Source organism: Corvus cornix, chromosome 2 (assembly GCF_000738735.6).
Source record: "Corvus cornix cornix isolate S_Up_H32 chromosome 2, ASM73873v5, whole genome shotgun sequence".
Classification (NCBI taxonomy): domain Eukaryota; kingdom Metazoa; phylum Chordata; class Aves; order Passeriformes; family Corvidae; genus Corvus; species Corvus cornix.
This window is the reverse complement of record NC_046333.1, coordinates 127,267,028-127,275,588: the sequence shown is the minus strand read 5'-3', so window position 1 is coordinate 127,275,588 and position 8,561 is coordinate 127,267,028. Positions and strand designations below refer to the sequence as shown.

At 38.0% G+C, this 8,561-nt stretch overlaps 1 long non-coding RNA gene across 1 annotated transcript in view; it reads left to right on the top strand.

Annotated features, from left to right (window-relative positions):
* Positions 1 to 386: 386 nt before the first annotated feature.
* LOC109145357 overlaps positions 387 to 8,561 on the top strand; it is a 9,626-nt gene continuing 1,451 nt past the window's right edge. The window contains exons 1-3 of the long non-coding RNA XR_002046683.1: positions 387 to 539; positions 2,312 to 2,422; positions 4,396 to 4,473. This is a non-coding gene — a long non-coding RNA (uncharacterized LOC109145357). The remainder of the gene's footprint in view (positions 540 to 2,311; positions 2,423 to 4,395; positions 4,474 to 8,561) is intronic.

Here is an 8,561-nt window from a genome sequence, read left to right as displayed (position 1 = left end):
GGAGACCCTGAAATTCTGGGCATCATCATTTATATTAAACTATAAAACATAACAGACTAGAAAATTAAGAATATATTTTAATATTTAAACTGAAATACATATTCAGTAAAAGGAAAGGACAGATATATATCATACAAATCTGTCCAGTATGAACATGAACTTTCATTTAGAAAGGAGTAACTGCTGTACTGTGTGATATATCTAAAGAAGGTCTCCTGTTCAGGTATGCACTGATTTTATCTAATAAACAACCTTGCCTCCTGCCTGCCCTCCTCAGCTTCCTCATTCTCTTAAAGGCACCTGAGCAATGCTAGGACTGTGCCAAAGGTGAAGCTGGGGGTGCCATGGGATGAACCCAACAATCCTCGGTCACACAAGAAGACTCAGAGACTTTAACAAACAGAAAACAAATGCCATGAAATTCCACATTTTCTACTGACTTCTGAATTCCCTTCAAAAGCATGAGAAGATGTCAAAAAATAATATATTTTTACTTGACATATGAGAAGGCAAATCTGGAGTAAAACAGTCAGTCTAAGGTAAGCATCATAGAGATAGTATCTGAACTAATTTTTTGAATGAGATGAACAGAAATAAGGTGGAAACAGATAATTAAGATTGGAGCCCCTTCAAAGAGGGGCAGAGGTGGTGGAAGCTTTTGGGGGGTAGGAGGGAGAAATGTGTCACTGAGAGTGAGGGAAGACTTGATGCCATAAAACATGTTTGTCACTCTAGCTGTCATGCTGCTACGGATGGAGTTGAGTTCTGGCCTTGCTGCAGAACTGCCTGTAGAGATTCTGGTCAGAGTAGTTTCAGTGGGCTATGAGAGACAACTTCTGCTTTTGCAGAGGAGTTCAGGAACTGCTCAAAACACAGTAGTGAGAGAAGTACTCACCAATGGCACCCAATCACTTCACTAAGTTCTAAACATGAACGTATTTGTGCTTTTGTTTCATGTGTCAAAAGAGCAATACACAATTTTCTACAGAAGCAAGTAGCCTAAAGTTAATTCATACTCCTCCAGAAATACTCCATAGGCAAAGTCTCCCCTCCTCGGTATGACTTTACTCCAGTACCACCATAAAACTACCATTTGCCAAGGAGTTAATTCCTTTCTAGTCCAGGACTAATCTCGCAGACAGGTCAGAACAGAGGTTTGACTGACAGCAGAAACATTCTTGCATTTTAGATTAGCAATCACATGGGCGGGAGAACAGGAATTTGCAACAGGGGTTGGTTTTTTTGAGGATTACATTGGATTAGTATAAAGCAGGTCTCAGGGTAGATTGGGGCTGTAGCATACAGCAGTAGAGTTCAATGGACCTGTTGCCTTTAGGATAAGAGCTAGACTGAGGTTAGCTTTGACTGACAGGGAAGGGGCAGTGCTCAGATCTCAATTGTGATGAGCCTAGGTTTGGGAATAGTTGTTGTGGGACGAGGTAAATGCAAAAAGGCAGGCACAGACAAAAAAGCATGAACATAGAACCCAAAACCAAGTCACCACACTCACTCTGACACAGCACACTGACATGTTTCCTTCTGTGAGCTTCACTTACCTTGCTGAGGTATCATACAAGGCGTGGTGCTCTCCTGCACTCTCTCTTCCAGCACAGTGCTTCACGAAGTTGGATGAATTAAAACCCTTGCTACTACAAAAGACAGGCATGACATTTTTCTGTTAGACTTTATAGACCTAAAACTGGCAACAGGGATGAGCATCTGCCAAAGATTCAGGAAAATCCTTGTCACATTCTGCAAAACATTTTACATCTTTCTGATTTACTTGCAATCTGAGTACTAAGTTAAGGTCTTTGACAAGTGTGATTTTTGGTTCTCTGTTTTCGTTAGAATCTATTCACTGAATGATTTAAAAAGGCAAAGAATCTCTAAAATGAATACTTGGTTGCTACTTCCCCATATTTTGTCAGTGTTGAAAACCTTTCTTCATATTGAAGAATGAACATAATTCATTGCCTTGATTGCACTGTATGGGTTTTTAATCCTTACCTTTTTTCTCTATTTAGACTTCTGTGTTTTCACCACTGCCACATGCTTCTTACATTATTCAGGAGTACAAAATCCATAAATGTCTGTATGTATAATTAACTGTAAGGATGAGATCTCACTGATTTTAAAATATATTGTTCTTTCAGATGAGGATTGGGGCCCTTAAAGCTTAAGCAAGGCAAATATATGAAAATGAGGATATGAAGCAGAGGAAAACTCTGTAAACAGAGACTGGTGCTAACTAATACTCTTATAAATACTGTGACATTTATTCTGTATTGAATGACTTGTTTATTTTATGTAGTCTAATTTCAGAGCTTCACTGGAAGATTTTCATGATGGGGAAAAAGTGAGAACATTGTCAACTGTGGTGAAAGAAGGGGAAATAAAAAGTGTGCTGTAATACCAGTAAAAGGTAATTACTTATTTTGCATGTGATCTGATGGGAAATACTTGACGGAAACATCACCACAGAAACTGATAATATGAGTTTGAACATGAAAATATGTCATAATATATTCATGAAGGTGAAACACCTCCCACACATTTGGAGTAGTATTAATTATGCCTTCCAAAGCAGAACAATCCCTTATGGGCTGCCAGACATTTAACAGATCATCGTCAGAGTCAGTTCTGCAACTGCCTACTTTTGCTGAGGTATTACAAAATAAGACATCAGTTTGGCAACTGATATCTGTAGTGGCAAGACTAGAAAGGACAATAGTAAGCAATGACCAAGTGTGACTCCCAGAATAAAAGAGTGGAAGAACTGAGTCTCACATTCCCGAGCAAGAACATCTTACAGAGTAGCCACAATAGTACTCCCTTCCCCCAGCTCTCTGCTCTATCCCTTTCTTGCATTTTTTTTTAATCCCTTCTTCATGGATGTCCATGAAAAATAATTTAGCCAATAAAATTGATAGTTTTGTTTCCTTAAGTATCCTGAAATTTGTTCCAGTGTACCATTATGAACCCATCTGCAAATGGCAGTGGCAATGCAGCAGAACCTTACCTAATCTAGGGAAAGGACTTATTGTGAGAGGGTCAGGAGTAAGGAGCTCCAACCATCCCAAAGCAAGCCAGTCCCCCTCCAGAGAGTTTTCAAGATGTGTTGAGCAGGTAAATGTCAAGGGAAACAATGGCACTGAGGAAAATCTTTAACATATGGCAAAAGACATCTTGCTTTACAAAGAAAGAATTGAAAGATGCAAAATTAAAGGTAAGTAAGGTCAACTCCCATTGAAAATCTGTGACTGCTTAAACCACTGATTGAAGTCTAGATAGAGGAAACATATTTCTGACATCTTAAAAATAGTCCTAGTAAATGCCTCACATATGCTTTGAATTTTTCAATGTCTGAACTGTCTATAATGCTCCATGAGTGCCTGAATTACGCAGCTCATTTCCACATGTTAACTATTTTTTTCCAGGTTAAAAAAGAAACAACAAAAGAAAAGAAACCTCCCACTATTCAGTGCAATGCTCATGCACTTCTTAATCTGTCATTTGGAGGAGAACAGGCTTCTCGCCCAGTGAGCTTGTGCCCTTGTTGCCTTGTTCTGGGAGTGCTGAGGTGGGGAGGGCACGGCTGGCAGTGGATGTCACCCAGAGCTGTGTGTTATTTCCAAACACAGACCAGGCAAACTCCTGGTTCATGCACTGCTGGTACATGGATTGGCTGGAAAGAGCTGATAGCAGGAAGCTGGAAAGTTCTCCCAGCTTGGTAGAGACCGAGTATCATGTTACAGCTCAGTCTCTACCACCCCATGGCGCACTACTCTTGAGAGCCAGTCCGAGAAATGTATTTAGGAAGACTGGTAGTGTGGATTGCCTCCTTTAAGAAGCACGAATATTCATGTTTCAGCTTGCAAGGGATAGACCATGCTTAAGCCAAACCTTCAGAATAATACATGGCAGGGAAATCTCCTAATGGTGGTCTGCTATGAAGGAAACACCCATGCAAGCAACTTATTTCTGATTTGAAATCTCAGGGATTGGATGTCACCCCAAGAAAATTTTTCCCTAAGTTGTGTGGTGCCCCATATCACAGAAGTTGCATGGATGGTAAAACAGTTGTGCTTTCTGGAGGAAACGTGTGCTTTCTGGTGCTTCAGTTATTGTATCTCTTGTTCACATTCTTCCTTGTTAAAATAGACTAAAACACTTCAAACACTTTCTTTTACAGAAGAAATTATTGTACAAATGTTGTAAAAACGCAGTAATTTCCAGTCTCAGTGGTTAATAGGTTTGGGAATCGCAAGACACAGTGAAAGATGGGGGTTGAAGAAAAGAAGTGAGAAAATAACGAAACAATAGAATTGTCAGGTTTTGCTTAGTGAGTAGCTGTCTTGGCTTTCTACCAAAGCTGTTATTTCTGTGTCTCTGCAGACGGAGGTGACATACACTGTGGATCTTGCATGTCATCCTGCCTAGACTTTGGAGGAGGCTCTGCACTGATTCATGCCTGTGAGAGACTACATCTATTTTTATTTCCTTTGGATAAAATGTAGAGAAACTAACGTGTCTGTGAGAGTCATAGAGGTCATGTAGCAAGTAAGAAACACGGTACAGTTATCAGTTTCACTTTTTTTTTAACCAAAATGTACATCTTCACAAAATATGGGTATGTGGAATTTAAATTTCATGGTTACTAGAAATCCAAATGTAGAAATTAATGGAAGCTTAAAAAAAATGCTCCCACTGAGTACTTACTTTATCAATGAATTAAACCTAAATAGCTTTGTTCAATTTTAAAATTCTAGTTGCAGGAGAATCTTTCCTAGGAGTAAAACATCATGAACAGAATACCTGTAAGTTTCCTTAAGAGAGTGCATTAGCTTTTCTGAAAGATACATAAAATGTTCGTTCCTTGACAGCACCAACCTCCATTTGTGCCATGTCTTGCAACACACAGTGCGATGGAGGTCTGTATCTCAAGCTGTAGTGCACCTAAAAAAATGGAGCATATGCCTGCAAAATCAATAAAATATGTCAAATTGAGCAAATTGTACCTATTCCAGACCTCAGAAAGTGTGGGCACTGTTGGGTGAGAAACGCTGTGCCTGGAAGAAAAGGTTGGATGTTTTCTTAGCTTAACCTAAAGTCCTTGATCTATTTTGAGACATGAACAAGATTTGGAGATATTAGCTAGAGGACACATTTAGACAACAATGCTAACAGTCTTAACAATGCCAGATTAAAGGAGCTGGGTGACATTTATAGCTCTACCCATGCTGTACCTACACATCAAGTTCTCTCTTTAGGCAGTTAGGAAAGAGACATGCATCTTATTCTTCCAGAAATGTATACAGGTGGCAGTTCACAGAAGTGTGCAGTAAAGCGGAAGAATGATTTCACAGATTAGTAAGCATCATATAAAGTAAATATTCTGCTTTAAAAGAATAAGCAATGTGATTAGGCCAAAAGAGAGCTCTGTAGTATTTGAGTTTGTGGTGAAGAGCAGAGAGATTTTATTTGCACTTTGATGCAAAATTATTGAGGGGTGAGATGAAACTGAAGGATGAAATGTTAGAGTCAGTTTTTGTTTATGTTGAAATCCCTCACCATAAACAAGTGGTGTACAGGTGTCAGATTTATAAAGCAATTTTTTTCTTAGAAAAGGAAATTTAATAAAGAAAACATGCTAATTGAGTTGTTTGAAAAGTGTGCAATGGCTCATTTAGCAATATAAAAACTTCAAGAGCATACATACGCATGCAATTTTATTTGTCCAGGTGAAGAATAAATTGCCTTCCTTATGAAGAAAATAATATTCCTGAGGGTAAAATAAATTATGAAATATAGAATGAAGCAAAAGCTGGTAGACGATTAAGTGAAAAATATTTTTCCGTGTCCTTTATCTGAATTCAAAGCAGTATCTTTTTTCAATGTAACATTTCACATCAAGCCATAAGGATGATGGCCTGGGTAGTAGCTAGTTTAAAATTTTTACTTAGCAGTTTTTTATCCCACAGAAAAATTGAGAGCTGATTCTTCCAGACTCTAAATGAAGGACAAAATTTAACCTGGAGCAATGCCCCGTTCCTTGTGCTTTTGTTCTTTCACTCTCTTATGTAGTCAATAACAAAGGTAGGGGGTTTTGATTATTTTGTTTTGTATTGTTTTCAGCTTTTTAGGGGTTTTGTTTGTTTTCTGGTATTTTTGAAAAAATTTTTTTCTTGTCTGAGGATAAAGGCAGTACCTAGGAAACAAATGTCTCTTCCTTCTGTGAAGTGGAAGTAAAGGTGACTGTGTGATTATGTAACCCCTCTCAGTTTGTTTGAGTTAAAAGTCAGTAGTGATTTTTAGCATTTTTTTAGCATTCATTTTTAGTCTTTCAGCATTTCCCCTTGGTCCCTGCTATGGGAGGACAGAAGGAGACAAAATCAAGAATTGCCAGCACTGTAGGCCTTTAACAGACTATAACATACACTGAATGGTGTCACGCAGTACTCTCTGCTCAAAGAACAGCTGTACACAGTGCTTCGATGAGAGGGTAAAACTCCAGGACTCTGTTTGCAGCAACTAAAGGTATCTCCTGCCTTAACAATACAGCCAGTATATTGAAATTTCTTCATGCCATTCACAAGGAATTGCAACAGCATGGAATCTACTATACTAGAGCATGTTATGTGCCTGTGTGAGTTTATGTGTCTTCTCTGCCAAAAACTTTGGAGGAAATTCTTCAGGGAAACTCTGAGGGGGGATAAACATTTCTATCTGCCTTTAAGTAACATGGCTCAGTTTTATAACTGATTAATGTGGACTAAAAGAATCTCTTTTTTAGTAAAGCAGCTGTGTTTATCTTTTCTAGTGTAATAGATTATATTTCCTAGTTTAATAGGGTGAACTCATTAGCTATAAAAATGTCTAATGCTTTAAAATTTGCTGCCTTTCATATCTTTTTCTATGTGTATTAGGCAGACATGAACATGTAACACCCTCTCATTAAAATAAATTTAATGTTGTGACATAAAGTGACAGAAGTATGTAAGTCCCAAAGTAGTGTTCTTCTCAGCCTCCTCTTTCATATTGCCAAGATATGAAATAAAAGAAGATTCCTCACTCACAGTGTTTAGAAGCATCAGGGTTAAAAGAAGAGAAACTCAAAAGAATTTTGATACTTTTATTCCTCTTTTTCACCCTGGAACTGCATGAAGAATCCTAGCACATTGTTTCAGGATACTTAGAGGGATAGAAATTATTGTGATTAGGATGACAGAGTGGGTTCTTAAATGTTGCTTGGAGAAGGGTCTCTGACAGAAGTGTCATTTTAAAGTGGTAGTGAAGTAACCAAACAATAAAAATACACCAGAACCAGAAAGAGAGCGGAAGAAATTTATTCCTTTTTAATATCTTCAATTACAGTTTGTGTTGTTAATATCATCACATAGATAATTATTGTTATACTTAAAATGTACCTTTTAAACTCTGTAAACAGATTTCTTTTGCTAATGTTACCACAGACAAGACCATTCCATTGTGCATCCTATTGTAAGGGAAATGCAAAGATGAATAGCAGAAATAAATTACCACTTAACAAGAAGCATAATTTCTAGACCCCGAGTGTATCCAGAAATACCATTTCCCAAAAGAATGCTCAATCTCAAACATGTCACAGAAGGAATAAAGTACATTTGCGTAGAGGCTGGGCTGTGGTATTTACCCATGACATTTCCCTGGTAAATTGAGTTGGAATATATTTCCAAGGTAAGGTAGCATTTCAGTTTTGTTTGATGTGTAAACATATTGACATAAAACATATCCACTTCAGTTTTAAGCAAATTCCATGCCCTAGATCTGACACTGCAGGAAATGAGTTGCACAGAAATTCACAGCTCCAAAATACAGTGCATGTGGGGAGTTTGGGGCTAGACAAGTGGGTTACAAATGCTGGTGAATAATAAAGGGGAAGGACAGTTTTTATCATCTTGGGAGCCAAAATCAAGCTGTATCTTGGCATAGAGATACGCATTGGAAGTTAGAAGGACACTTTTCAAAGTTGAAAACTGGAAAGGAAAACCTAGATGTTTTAGTGACTAGTTGATGCTAGGCCTTTGTAACTTATTTTTATCACAGGAAAATTTAGCATAAGACACTGTATAGGCAAGGTCCTTGGGAGGATTTGGAATGAGATACCCAGCAAAACTGAGGTTCCAGCTACAAACAACTTGCTTATCTCAGCTTTGCAGATCTTCACAAGTTTAAAGCTAATTATAACCTTGTCAAAATGCAAGAAATTAAATCAAGCCTTTAGATTGACTGCCAGAGCAGGCAATTAAATCCCTGAAAGTGCTTATGGCAGCAGTTTTTCTCCAGCTCATCTTCCCAACAGACATTATCAAAGAGTGATGGCTTTTCCAAGTTCATTTAAAAAAAGGCTGGTTATGACACACGTAATGACACAACATACACAAACAGTTCAAAATTTAGAATGTTTGTTTCCGGGGATAAGGTACCTACCACCTCTCAGGTTTCTCTTTAGTAAGTTCCTTTTAGTCTGAATAACACCAAGTCTGACCTTTTGTCCTTTTCTTCTGAAATGTTTGATATTT